Source organism: Hyperolius riggenbachi, chromosome 12 (genome assembly GCF_040937935.1).
Source record: "Hyperolius riggenbachi isolate aHypRig1 chromosome 12, aHypRig1.pri, whole genome shotgun sequence".
Lineage (NCBI taxonomy): Eukaryota > Metazoa > Chordata > Amphibia > Anura > Hyperoliidae > Hyperolius > Hyperolius riggenbachi.
Window position 1 is genome coordinate 45911191 of NC_090657.1, and position 14754 is coordinate 45925944.

General features: G+C 46.5%; 1 protein-coding gene across 3 annotated transcripts in view; it reads right to left on the reverse strand.

Annotated features, from left to right (window-relative positions):
* LOC137542301 (ABI gene family member 3-like) overlaps nucleotides 1-14754 on the reverse strand; it is a 336298-nt gene that overhangs the window by 156889 nt on the left and 164655 nt on the right. The window lies entirely within an intron of this gene.

Here is a 14754-nt window from a genome sequence, read left to right on the forward strand (position 1 = left end):
AATTACCTGTATGTTTTGGGGAAGAGACCAGGGTGGAAAAAAAACATGCGAACGAGGGGAGAGCATAAAAACTCCATGCTCAGATTTTAATCCTAGCACTGCAAAGCAAAGCAAGAGTGCTATTCATTATACTACCGATAACTAGATGGATAAATAGATGGACAAATTTGATGGAGATAAAGATTGCTTTGCTGAATGGACAAATTAAAGGATGGATGCAGGGCAGTTTCTAGGCCTTACAGCTCCCAGGGTGAGGATGTATCAATTCCCCCCCGCCCAGACTCGGCCACACTGTTGCGGTGCAGTAGCCAGAGGTGTGCCCCAGCCCCCAGTATTAGGTAGCCCCCAATATAGCTAGCCAGAGGCCCCAGTATTTTGCCATATGTAGTCACTCCCTTCTGTTTGAGTGGCAGGAGAGGCCTCATTTCGGTAACCAGAGAGCCCCCACTTCAGGCAGCTAGAGAGACCCCCTTTTTGGTAGGCAGAGAGTCCCCCCATTCAGGAAGCAAGGGAGCCCCTGTGATGGGTAGGCTGAGAACCCAGCTGTTGGATAGGCAGAGAGGGGCAGGTGGGTGTGCGCATGCAGAGTGCACAGTGAAAGTTGTCACTCCCCTCCCGGGATCGCGCCGCATCTCCTTCCTGCTTCCTGCTTCTAGGCATCTTGTACCATGGTAACACCAACCCCTGTGATGGCATCACGGGGGCTGTAATGATTACTAAACAGGTAATCAGGAAATGACCACAGTTTGCACAAATATTGGCACTGAGACAAGATCTTTAGTGTGTAATAAAAGTGCAATGCAATGGAATAAAGTGGAAAACATATATACCAACATAAATGCAAATTAAATGCAAACCACATGCAAAGACAATATATACAATTAATCTACCAAAAACCAGAAAAAGCAGTGTGCACACGAACAAACAATGCCCAGACTATCTAACTATCTATTTACAAGCAAATATACACAGGAGTATATATATATATATATATTTATATATATATATACACAATCAATCAATCGCAGTACAAAGGAATCAGGTAGAATAACAGAGTCAGCAGGAAAGCAAGGTCAGAAACAGGTATTAGGAAAACATGGTACCAGAAATAAGGCAAATAACAAGGTCTAGGCAGGATAACAGGTTCAGTAACGGGTAAGCAAAACAGGGTTCAATACAGGTTATCAGGATGTCCAGCAACTCAGACCTAGGAGTACAAAGTTCTGGCGATTAGCAAGAGGAAGAGGCAGTTCTAAACTAGGCCATGTGATTAGTAACCACAGAATGCAGCTGGTGGTGAGCAGTTTCAATGAGAGTTCACATGAAGCCATCCGGAGGCCAAACAGGAAACTGCAAGTCTCAGCAATGGCAGTAGCAGGCCATCTGCTGGTGGCTGGCGGAGGCTCAGGATGTTGTAAAGACCTTAGAACCCTCTGCTGGTGGAGCAATGAATGACCAAGGCAGTCCAGATCAATATCACCACCAGCAGGCAGGAAATGACAGGACACAGGGGCGTTCCTAGGGTCCATTGAGATCGGGGGCACCTGTGGGCACTAGGTGGGGGGTATATGCGGTGCACGCAGCAGCAAAAAAATGGGTGTGGCCATGCAGTGAGTGGCCGTGGCCATGGATGAGGCCAAATGTACATGAACTTAGCAGCGGTGTAAGCTACAGAAAACGGGCCTGCCCATCGAAAAATTGGATGGAGCCCCCTGTCCTTTATTTAGATAATTTACAATCAGTATAGGCATAGATCAAAGTTGTATACGCACATACAATTTTGATTGGTCAATCACTGACCAATTTTACCACCCCCGTGCAGTAAGTGGGCCAACAGACAATTAATTTGATGAACAGAGTTAACATTGGCTAATCAAAATTGTATGTGTGTGTGTACCAGGTTTTACAGTTAATACTGTACATACTGAAAGTAGCAGGGATCAGCATACAATACAGCTGGTTTACAATCAGTAAAGGCACAGTACACACTGGAGGTAGATCAGAACATAGTGCAGGCACTAGAGAACAGCTTATACTGTACATACTGTAGGCAGCAGAGATCAGCACACTGCAGCTAGTGCGCCGAAAAATATGACAGATTAGGACAGTGTTGGCGAACCTTTTGGAGGCCGAGTGCCCAACCTGCAACCCAAAATTCACTTATCTACTGCAAAGTGGCAAAAACAATTTAAACTAAATACTGTGCAAACGTTTTAACTCATACATGAACATTGTGGAAAATCCAAGTTGAAAATAAACTGTGAAGATAAACAATTTCATCCATCCTACGCCTGAAAAAATGTATTCATTTTTTTAGAACATCCCAGTTTTATTTCAGTTTTAAAAAGCTAAAAAAGTAGGTTTAATGTTATTGTCTCATATGATGATGATTCAGCTTTTCCCATAGTCTCGCAGTTAGCAATCATGTGACCCCCCAACAAGAACAATGCAGCAATCATGAGGCCCCTATCAAGACAAATTCAGCAATCATGAGGCCCCCAACAAGAACAATGCAGCAATCATGAGGCCCCTATCAAGACAAATGCAGCAATCATGAGGCCCCCAACATGACAAATTCTGCAATCGTGAGCAGTGGTGGATATCCGAACTACCCAGATAATCAGAACTTTTTACACTTTTACACTAATCCGACCTTTGAATAGCAATTCGGATATCTTTTAAAATCCAAATAGACTATCTGGGCAAACTCGGATTTCCCATTTGAAATCCGGGCAGATAATTCGTTCAGATATCTGAGCAGAAGCCAAAATCACCTTCAATGGCAAAAATCCCTTTCAAAGGCATACAGGGGGAGAGAGAGAGGGGGGGAGAGAGAGAGGGAAAGGGGGGGAGGGGGAGAGAGAGAGGGAAAGGGGGGGAGGGAGAGAGAGAGAGAGAGGGGGGGGGAGAGAGAGGGGGAAAGAGAGAGAGAGGGGGAGAGAGAGAGAGAGAAAGGGGGAGAGAGAGAGAGAAAGGGGGAGACCTCCGAAAGTTTTTTTTTTGCCATTTTCAGGTCACTTCCGGTTTTCTATCCAGATATCCGAATCCGGGCGGATACCGAGGTCGGATATCCGATTTGGATCGGGATTGGAAAATTTGAAACTCAGATATCCGACCCGGATCGGATATCTGGATATCCAGATCTGAATTAGATCCAGATAGTGAAAAGTGGTATCCGAGCAGCACTGATCGTTAGGCCCCCAACAAGACAAATTCAGCAATCATAATGCCCCCAACAAATCATGAGGCCCCCAACAAGACAAATTCAGCAGTCATGAGGCACATAAATAGACAGCATTTCACATAAATAGGCAGAATGCCCCCTTAACTTTCCTGGTGTTCAATTTTTATCAGGATTTCTGTGCAAAAAGTGATAAAATTTATTTTTAAAACTCTTTTTTTCCTGTAACTTGCAAAAATGTGTCAAGCAAGGGTCTAGTATACAGTGCAGGAGAGTATTGATGTGTATGCACGTTTATACTGTTCACAGCATGTTTTTATGGATGGATACATCTGTCCATACCGCTAGGGAGGTATGGTAGACACCTCTCACCTGGCTTCTGAACTCTCTCCTACTAGCTGCTGTACCTGGCAATACTGTTTTGGGCTGGATTGGGGATGATGTGTGGGCTGAAAGTCCTGGCAGTGATGCTGTGGCCTGGCTGGTGGTGATGCTGTGGCTGGGTTGACTGGCGGTGATGCTGTGACCTGGTTGGTGGTAATGCTGGACTGTGCTTGGCTGGTTGAAGTAAATGCTGGCCTGACTGATGGTGATGCTGTGGCCTTTTTGACAGTGATTCTGGGCTGGTTGGCTGGTGGTGATGCTGGGCTGGCTGGCCTGGATAGTTTAGGTAGTGACAGGTGCCCCCTAGTTAAGGTAGCGCCAGGAGTCCCCCAGTTTAGGTAGTGACAGGAGCCCCCCTGGTCAGGTAGTGACAGAAGCCCCCCTGCTAATTTAGTGACAGGAGCCAGGCAGTGTATGTAGTGACAGGTGCCCCCCAGTTTAGGTAGTGACAGGTACCCCCCCCCCCAGTGTATGTGACAGGGACCCCCAGGTTAGTTAGTGAGTGACAGGGACCCCCAGGTTTGGTAGTGAGTGACAGGCGCCCCCCAGGTTAGGTAGTGACAGGGACCCCAGGTTAGGTAGTGACAGGGACCCCCAGGTTAGGTAGTGACAGGGACCCCCAGGTTAGGTAGTGAGTGACAGGCGCCCCCCTCACCAGACAGCCAACAGCAGCGTCAGACCTCGATTAGCGGGCGACCCGACCAGTTAGAGCGGGCGCCGGGCGCACCACGCTGTATATGCGGAAGTGATGTCACTTCCGCATATCGGTGTGGTGTCTGCTAGGTCATAGCACCCGCGCTAGTGGTCGCCCGCTAGGAGGCCAGGGGGGGGACAGCGGGAACCCCTAGAAATAGATTGGGGGCACCCCAAGACATGTTGGGGGCATGGGCCCCCCTAAAATAGGGCTAGCGACGCCCCTGGCAGGACATAGTTCGTGACAGGAGCGCTGTTACCATGATACAGGACGTCTAGAAGCAATTAGAGGGAAGGGCATGCAAAGCATGGATACCGGGATGTGAGAGGCAACCCTCTCAGCTGCGCCCCGGGCAATGCCCTGCTCCTCCCACCCCTAGAAATGGGTGATGGATAGATATGGTAATAAAAACAGATCATACAGACTGACTGAATGAAAGAAAGAGAAAGGACAAATAGACAGATATAAATATAGGACCAGCACAGAAATAGATTACATAGGATGGATGGATACAGTGGTGTAGCTATGGAGCTATGGGCCCCAGTGCGAGTTTTACATTGGGCCCACCAAGCACACTATATGTAAAAATTGATACGGCGCAACAAAACCTGCCAAGGTCATCTACTGTATTAGAGGTGCAAGAAGGGGATGGGTAACAGTTTGCTACTATTCAAAGCATCTATAGAAGTGATTATTACCAGCACAGGACCAATAAACAGCTTATACTTTGGTTTAGGAAGGGCCCCGATGCGGTCTCTACCTCTGCACCCCCTATTGCTACGCCACTGGATGGATTAATTGATGGGAGGATGGATGGATGTAATAATATAGCAAACTAGATCAATGCTAGATGCGGCATCATTCAGTTTTCAGCGGATGAGGGATTCATTTCTCTATTACATAAAAAGAGAATTTGATTGGATGGATGTACATATGGATGTACATACCAATTGACACAACGGCCCATATGCAATTCACTTTTTCTCTTGAGTTTTCACCTAGGAGATAATTTTTCATCTTCAAATTAAAATAGCTTTCCAGCACTTTTCAACTAAAAAAGTACCAAAAAGTTAATTAAAAAGTAATATCACAATTATTTTGAGCATTTTCTTGCTTTCTGATTGCTTAAAACACATTTTATTGACAAATTAAAAAATATCACCCAGGAGAAAACTCAGGTGAAAAAAGGAATTGCATATGGGCCAAGGAGAGAGGAGGGAGAGTAAGATGCACAGCACAGGTTCCATATAGCATGAAGTATGTCAGTGATTATACAATGTACATTCTCCTCTCCCCCCCCCCCCCCCCCCCTAGTCTGAGGATTGCTGAATCCTTCTCGCTAATCACTCTGCTAAGTTGGATGTCTCAGGCTAAGTCCTGGCGTCCAGATATTAAACTACCAGTCCAATTAATCTTGTCATGCCTTCTTAAATGACCTGCCAGTGACCTAAAGAGTTGTGTCAATTAATCATGTGCTGTAGAGAAGAATAGTGCTCTCAAGGGGAGCAGGCTAATGGCCCATACTCACGGGCTACAATTGTTGCTGTCGCTAGCACACGGTAGCGTGTGCGCGACAGATAGGCGACAGCTCGTCGCTAGGTCCCTCCGCATACACACGGCGGAGGGACCTGGCAACTGATGCGGCGGAAGCTGTCGCCGACGTTCCTCCCCCCCCCCCCTGCCGGAAGCTCATGGTATTCTCTGCTGGTTGCTGTCGCTAGTCCGCATGCACACGCAGACTAGCGACAGTTGCGGCGAAGTTGCACGGCAACTGTCGCCAGGCGAATGACTGTGCCAATCGCCTGGCGACAGCAGTGATGAGTGACGGTTTGGGGTGCGCACCTGTGTTGCGACGTGCTGCGCCTCATACTCACACGCGCGTGCCACATGGTTGCGGCGACAATTGTAGCCCGTGAGTATGGGCCATTAGATATGCAGGGAGTGGCTGTGCAAATTGCTCAAAGCAACCAAACAGATTTCAGTTCTTTTACAATCTCCTAATAGGACACTAAATGTAATGTGGTTAGGTTTGCAATGGTTGCAGCACCAGGTCACAGCAGTTCTTGTCACCGCAGGTACGGGGATTAGATACAGGGGCATAACAATCACCCCTGCAGTGGATGCAACTGTGTAGGGCCCCAAAGGGAGAGTAGGGGGGAAGCTGGGGGGGGGGCGAACAGGGCTGTTTCTATGGGCGGTGCGCAGCGCAGGAGAGGGAGCAGTGGTCACACATAGCCACGGGGAGGGGGACCGGACTCTGCTCCTCACCTCAAGCCCTCCTCCAGAAATTAAAGCAGCGGCCGGGCAGGGAGACTCACCTCTTCCGCGTTTCTAGTGCTGGAGCTCCAATTGCCAATCTCTGTCTTGGCCGCTCACTCTACTTCCGCTAATCAGAAAGAGAAAGAGAAGACCAGTTGCGATTGGAGCTCCAGAGCATGGAACGCAGAAGAGGCGAGTCTATCTGCTCGGCTGCTGCTCTACTTTCTGGAGGGGAGGAGCACTGGAGGGGGGCCCAAGGTGAGGGAGAAGGGAGTCTGGCCTCCTTCTCTGTGGCTATGTGTGCCCACTGCTCCCCCCTGCAAGCTACCTATACTGGGGCACCTATACCGGACTACCTGTACTATGGGGCAACTATACATGGCTACCTATACAGGACGCACCTATGCCTGGCTACCTATACTGGGGGTACCTTTCCCGGGCTACCTATACTGGTGGCACCTATACCTGGCTACCAATACTGGGGCATATATACCTGGCTGCCTATACTTTGGGCACCTATACCTGGCTACCTATACTGGGGGAACTTATACCTGTCTACCTATACTGGTGGCACCTATACCTGCTACCTATACTGGGGGCACCTATACCTGGCTACCTATATTGGTGGCACCTATACCTGGCTACCTATACTGGGGGCACCTATACCTGGCTACCTATACTGGTGGCATCTATACCTGGCTGCCTATACTGGGGGCACCTATACCGGGCTACCTATACTGGTGGCACCTATCCCAGGCTACCTATACTGGGTCATCTATACCTGGCTACCTATATTGGTGGCACCTATACCTGGCTACCTATACTGGGGGCACCTATACCTGGCTACCTATACTGGTGGCATCTATACCTGGCTGCCTATACTGGGGGCACCTATACCGGTCTACCTATACTGGTGGCACCTATCCCAGGCTACCTATACTGGTTCATCTATACCTGGCTACCTATACTGGTGGCACCTATCCCAGGCTACCTATACTGGGGCATCTATACCAGGCTGCCTATAATAGGGGCACCTATACCTGGCTACCTATACTGGGGGCACCTATACTGGTGGCACCTATACCTGCTACCTATACTGGTGGCACCTATCCCAGGCTACCTATACTGGGGCATCTATACCAGGCTGCCTATACTGGGGGCACCTATACCTGGCTACCTATACTGGGGGCACCTATGCCCGGCTGCCTATACTGGGGGCATCTATACCTGGCTGCCTATACTGGGGGCACCTATACCGGGCTACCTATACTGGTGGCACCTATCCCAGGCTACCTATACTGGGGCATCTATACCAGGCTGCCTATACTGGGGGCACCTATACCTGGCTACCTATACTGGGGGCACCTATGCCTGGCTGCCTAAACTGAGGGCACCTATACCAGGCGCAGGGGCGTAGCAATAGGGGGTGCAGAGGTAGCAACCGCATTGGGGCCCTTGGGCCAGAGGGGCCCCAAAGGGCCCTCCCTCAACTACAGTATAAGCTCTCTATTGGTCCTGTGGTCATAATAATCACTTCTATAGATACTTTGAGTCGTGGTAATCATTAACAAACTGCTCCCCATCCCCTTCTTACACCTCTGACACTGTAGTTGCCATTGGCAGGTTTTGGTGCACCGTATTAATTGCTATGTATAGAGTGCTTGGGGGGCCCCATTGTAAAACTTGCATCGGGGCCCAGAGCTCCTTAGCTACGCCACTGCCAGGCTGCCTATACTATGTTTTTTTTTTTTAATATATCCTGCCTTGCCTGCCTTTCCAATTTCTGTTTTGAGGGGGTAGGAGAAAGGGGGTTTACTCCCCTGACTAGATACTCAAGGTGACAGTTTGGGGAAGAGTTCTGTACACATACATTTCTACAATAGAGGCTAGTAATGCATTTTGTTGCTATGGAGGGGCTGGAGGAACAATAGCACAGCGGAGTAGCATGGAGCAGGCAAGGTAAAGTGGAGAACGATGCTCACTCTCTAGATTGATAGGCAATGCATCAGGGAGTGTTGGAGCCTGAAGCAGGTCATCTGGGTGCATGCTGAGCTCCGTGTAGTGCCTGATGGCGCAGCTATAGATGCAATGAAATAAAATAAAAAATTGAAACAGCGCTCACAATTTGCCAGACAGACGTGTCAAGTGCTATCAAAGTCCCACAACGCACTCTATTGACATACATATCTGCACAGGCTTTCTATACACTCCAACTCAATACCCCACAGTCTATAGTGGACTTTGTTGGAAGTTCTTAGGTGATAAATATTGTGGAAGTACAGCAGGGCGCACTAGGTGACACTAGTTCAATCAGTAGAAGCAAAATAGTCTGCGCTCTTCCTTCAGTAAAATATCCAATATTGATAAATGGAACCCCTCAGGGTACAGACTCACCAGATCCTGAGGTCTAACGACCAGCACTCGCATCCGCGGTGTAGGCCCCCCGTCGCCTCTTGGGCACCCTGTCGGTCGTCTAGGTTGCTCTCCGACTGGCTTGTGCTCGCTCCTAGGGAATTGACCAGCTTCCTGATGTGGATTGTGCTTGTGAAAAATAAATAACAGAGGACCGGCCTCTAATAGTGCATTACTCCTTTAATAAAAATGTCCATAAAATGGACAACAACAATGGATGACAGCACTGTAGCGGGTTAACTGTACACACATGGAGTAGGAGGAGTTAGCTCCCGGGTGGCCTGCTCTCTCCCGGCTCTCGTGTCACCACGCTATGCCACCGTTAAAATCCGCGCTCAACACAGTGACGCCGCTAGTAGTTCAATACTTCCGGGCTCACGCTATCGCGCATGTCCGTAATGACGTCACACGGAGGCTCCGCCCTTATAGATGCAATGCTTTAGTCCATGGCCGTGGATATGTAATTCAGGTGCCACCAATAGCTGGACCCTGAATTACATTTTCCCCTGGAGTTGCCACAACTTGGAGAGGGCATAGTATATACCTGGGAATTTCAGCGGCAGCGGGATGAGCCATCATTCAGTTCACCTTGCACCCAAAACCGATCGGCGACGTACTAATGCGTATGCTTAAAGACTGACATACACATGCTAAATTCTTGACGGAGGCGGGCCCTGACTGCTACCTAGTAGGCGTTCATAGCTGTAGGTCTGCGCACGGCAATTTTACCATCACTACCACTGACAGCATAGTGCGCATTCCCTAATTAACATGAACCATGTTACCTAAGTAAGGAAAACCAGAACACAAACCTTGCTTAGCTTAAGAGCATGGACCTAGTCAAGTCAATGTCACCTTTGTATTTAAAATTATTATAGACTAGCAAATTAGTGCCCGTCGGAAGCAGACATGTACATGGCAGCAGCAGACATGTACATAGAAAGAACAGTTATTGTGTTGTCTCGCACACATAAGGGATCAAACCCATCATCTCTAGGGGGAGTGCATCAGAGGGATGATACCCTCTGTACAATCATCAATCAAAAAGAGCTGGCCCATCCAAGGGGAATCTATATTTGTTCCATATAAAACATATATATAGCCAATGTTTCAGAGCCACGTAGGGCCCCTTTATCAAGGCACAATTTTCTCAAGAGCATAAATAAATAGGAGTAAACAAGCTCCTGTAATGGGTTAATGGGAGTAGGACTCCTCTAGAAACTCGCGCGCAAGCAATGTGTACTCAGCAGGTGCTGCTGCCGGAGTCCTATAACCATTAACCGTACAGCAGCTTGTTTACAGCGGCAGACAGATTTTTGCCCTCAAGCAAATTGAGCCTTGAAAAAGGGGTCCAACGTGGCTCCAAAATGTTGACTATATGTTTCATATGGAACCAATAAAGATTCACCTTGGATGTGCCAGCATAGAAAGAGTGGAAAGAAAATATGAGTGCAGGGCAAGGACTGATAAGCAGAAAAATGTAAACTTTTCTTTTAAAATGAAACAAAATGCATGTTTAAAATAGCAACAGTATATTTGTATAATGTAGAGCGAGCAAATATAGGGTCTGCTCTACATCTGGTCAGCTTCAGGCGTACGTCAAAAAAGGGCGTCGGGAAAAATGGGCGCAGGGTTTAAACGATAAGCATGAATAACGTTAAAAAAAATATAGTGCTATATTTCGTTAAAAAATAATGTTTTATAAAGTTTTTAATCATTAAAAATGTGTATGAAATCGGCAATTGTGAAAACGTTAATCTTCCCTGTTTCAAAAGTTAAACGTATAATAACGTCTTGTAAAAAATTAGTAAGTATTACTAAAATTTTACTAAAACTATACCTAACCCTACTCTCACACAGAAACCTCCCTGTACCTACCCCTAACCCCTAGACCCCCCTGGTGGTGCCTAAACCTAAGATCCTCCTGGTGGTGCCTAAACCTAAGACACTCGTGGTGGTGCCTAAACCTAAGACCCCATTGGTGGTGCCTAAACCTAAGACCCCCCTGGTGGTGCCCAAACCTAAGACCCCCCTGGTGGTGCCTGAACCTAAGACCCCCCTGGTGGTGCCTAAACCTAAGACCCCCATAGTGATTGCTTTATTGTGTGTAGAATCATGTTTTACAAACAGTAAGGGATAAAATATATTACAAATTACATTACGTAGTGATCGTTTTATTTTATGAATAATAATGTTTTACACGCAGTAAGGGGAAAATTTTTAAATAATGTTTTATTTCAATAGAATAAATATGTTTAGTACTTTTATAAAACGTTATTCGTCACGGGTGCTTTTTCTAAACGTAAATAATCACAAGCAGTTATAAAACATTAAATATCTTTGGGCGCCGCTTGTAAAACGTTATTATTCTCCGGCGCCCTTTTTTCCTGTTCGGCGCCTATTAAACGATATTTATAATGGGAGTGAATGACGGCGCCCGATTTGTCCACTAGCTGCCTGCGCCCTTTTTTCCTGTTTCCCAGCTCCAGACCCAAACACAAGGCTTTAACCCCTGTCATGTAAATTTTCGCAATTACGCCTATAAGTAATTACGATTTGCAAACTAAATTGATTTCGCAGTCATTCGTAATTTCGTATAAAAATTTGCGTAATTTTGTGGCGACTTTGGAGGTTATTGCTACCTATGTTAAGGCTACTTGCACACTAAGACGTTGCGTTAGGTGCCACGTTAAGGTCGCATAACGTGCACCTAACGCGACGCCTGGTGCTCTTCTATGTGGACGTCAGAGTGAGCCGCGTTTTGCAGCTCACTCTGGCGTCCGTGATGCCGTGATGCGTACTCTTGTGCGCATGCGGCATCACGTGGTCCCGCCGGCCAATCACCGCACAGAGCAGCCGCTCCAGGAAGTAAACACTGCATGTCACAACGTGCAGTGAATATTAATTAGCCATGTGCCTGGCCGCTCTCCGCTCCTCCCCAACATGACTGCGCATGTGCAGACAGTCTAACGCGGCTTAAGCCGCTCTGACGCCGTAGCATGCTGCACTTTCGGGAGAACGTGCAGCGTTACATGTAACGCAACGTGGGCTGTGTGAACAGCCCACTTGTGTTACATTGCTGTGCGTTGGAGGAGCGTTACAGGCGCACTAACGTGCGCCTGTAACGTCCCTGTGTGTAAGCAGCCTAAAGGGAACAGTGGGTACAATAGGAAAAAAGAATTTTCCAAAAAGACCATATAGTTTTGGAGAAAATGGTTTTTAAAAATGCAAAGAAAAATGGTTTTTAAACTTTGAAAAACGACAGTTTAAAAACCATATTTCTTTGCATTTTTAAAATCGATTTTCTCAAAAACTACAATGTCTTTTTGAAAAATTATTTTTCTGCCTTGTGCCTAATATTCTCCTTAACATATGTACCAATTTTGGTAGCAATAGCATGTGTGTGGGGGGGGCTTTGCTATTATTTGCAAAGTCGGCACAACATTTTGTGAAAATTATGTGAAAAATTTCGCGAAACTATGAAATACTACTATTACATACGAAATCAATTACTATTTTCCCCAAAATTTTACATTACGATTACGATGCGCAAATGTGAATTTCGATGCAAAATTTCACATATGCGAAATCTGGCCCACCAGGTAGATGTAGCGCCTGATCTGGGGTGCAACATACCGTCCATCGCACACCACTTGTGACAAAGAGTGGCACTTTGTCACAATATATATATATATATATATATATATATATATATATATATATATATATATATATATATATATATATATATACATATACATATATATATATATATATATATAATTTTATTTAATATTTGTGTTAAAAGTAATCTAGTGATGTGTGGGCAGATCAACCATGAGACCTTCGCCACCTGCCTGGCCGTCCCCTAATACCCGTGCTCTGAAAATTCTCACCTGTTCTGCTGGCGCGGCTCTCAACATCCTCCTCTGTCACCCCAGTTACCATGAGTCCTGTACCATGTGGCGCATCTACCACTTGGTACAGGCACTCGCTTGTAATAGGGGTGTCAAGGGAGAATGCCGCTAGTCCCACCAGCAGGACGGGTGAGAATTTAAAGAGCAGGGCACCAGGGGAGAAATTTTACACTGTAGGGCAATGATTAAAAGGGTAAAAGGGGTAAAAAAAAATACAAAAATGTATGTCTTTTAAAATAGCAAGGATGTTTGCCCAGACACTTATCTAAGAAATGTGAGCCTTAACATGGGAATTAGAAAAAAAAGATGGTGGCAATTAGTTAAAGGGAACCTTAACCCAGGGGAAATAAAAAGTTTCACTTACATGGGGCTTCCCCAAGCCCCTCGCAGCTATCCTTTGCCCTCGCCGCTCCTCGAGTGTCCTCCGGTCCGCCGGGGTTTCGTTTAGTTTTCGTCCGACTGAGAGTCGGGCCCGGCAAGGCGTACTCTTCTTCACCTTCCCTGCCATCAAGCGCAGGCGCAGTGTAGTTGCGCCTGTGCAGGATGCGCTTGATGGCGGGGAAGGCAAAGAGGAGTACGCATTGCTAGAGTCGGACGAAAACGAAACCGGGGGACCGGAGGACACTCGAGGAGCTGCAAGGGCACACAATGGCTGCAGGGGGCTTGGGGAAGCCCCAGGTAAGTGAAACTTATTTTCCCCCTGAGTTAAGGTTCACTTTAAGGAGTATTGCTGAATAATGATACAGCAAATGTATCATGAATATGTGTAAGGGGGGGGGGGGGGGAGGTTAGGGAATAAATGTTGTGATTGGTTAAAATCTGAAGTGCTGCAATTGCTAAACCACATATGAAATATATCAATCACCCCCACCTATGAAATGCTGCAATCACCCCCAATTATGAAAATCAGCAATCACTCCAATGTGAAATGCAGAAATCACTCCCACATATGAAATGCAGCAATCAGCCCAACATATGAAATGCAGCAATTACTTCACATATCAAATGCAGCATGCATCCCACATTTTAAATCCAGCAACCACCCAACATATCCGATGCAGCAATCGCCCCACATTGTGAAATACAGCAATTATCACACGTATCAAATGCAGCAACCGAGGAAACCCCAGCTGAGAAATTCTGGCATATACAGTGGGATGCAAAAGTTTTGGCAACCTTGTTAATCGTTACGATTTTACTGTATAAATCATTAGTTGTTACAATAAAAAATGTCAGTTAAATATATCATATAGGAGACCCACATAGTGATATTTGAGAAGTGAAATTAAGTTTATTGGATTTACAGAAAGTGTGACATTGGTCTCCAGAATCTGCTAATACTAAATACTCAAATTTAAAAATATTCCCAGTCCCTGCACTGGCCACACAGCCCCACAACATGATGGAACCACCACTATATTTTACTGTAGGTAGCAAGTGTTTTTTCTTGGAATGCTGTGTTTTTTTTCCCTCCATGCACAATGCTCCTTGTTATGCCCAAATAACAAACTTTTAGTTCATCAGTCCACAGCACCTTATTCCAAAATGAAGTTGAATTGTCCAAATGTGCTTTAGCATACCTCAAATGGCTCTTTTTGTGCTGTGGGCGGAGACAAGGCTTCCTCTGCATCACTCTCACATCCTGTCAAACCCATTGGCTTTAAGTCTCCACCTGCAAAGTGAGTCATCAGCAGATAACTCTCCCTTACCAGCCAATGATGCTGTTCCTCTTCAAATCACATGACCAGCCCACATCATTGGAGTCCATGGCCAATGGGAAGCCACAGCACAATGCAGCCAAACAAAGCTTATTTTATCCTACTGTACAAATGCAGGTCAGGACTGTTGAACACAAAAGGCAAGGCCATCCCTGGGTGGGCTTGAACCATCAACCTTTCGGTTAACAG